The sequence below is a fragment of the Sceloporus occidentalis genome, unplaced genomic scaffold (genome assembly GCF_023333645.1).
Source record: "Sceloporus occidentalis isolate IW3139 unplaced genomic scaffold, rSceOcc1.0.p SCAF_14, whole genome shotgun sequence".
Classification (NCBI taxonomy): domain Eukaryota; kingdom Metazoa; phylum Chordata; class Lepidosauria; order Squamata; family Phrynosomatidae; genus Sceloporus; species Sceloporus occidentalis.
This window is the reverse complement of record NW_028316994.1, coordinates 8638613-8638819: the sequence shown is the minus strand read 5'-3', so window position 1 is coordinate 8638819 and position 207 is coordinate 8638613.

Genomic DNA, 207 nt, shown 5'->3' with positions numbered 1-207 from the left:
AGTAAAATACACACACGTAAAAGCCTGGGGATATTTCCATTTTATATAAAAAAAATCCCCATGTGGAGTTTGGTGGATAAACGTCTCCACAGAATTTTTTTTTGGAAGCACTTAAGACTTCAAATGTTTACATGAGCAGTGAAAAGCTCTTTCCTGCTTCTTAAAGAGGTTCACCCCTTTTCCCTGCTCAGGAGATTTCAAGCACTT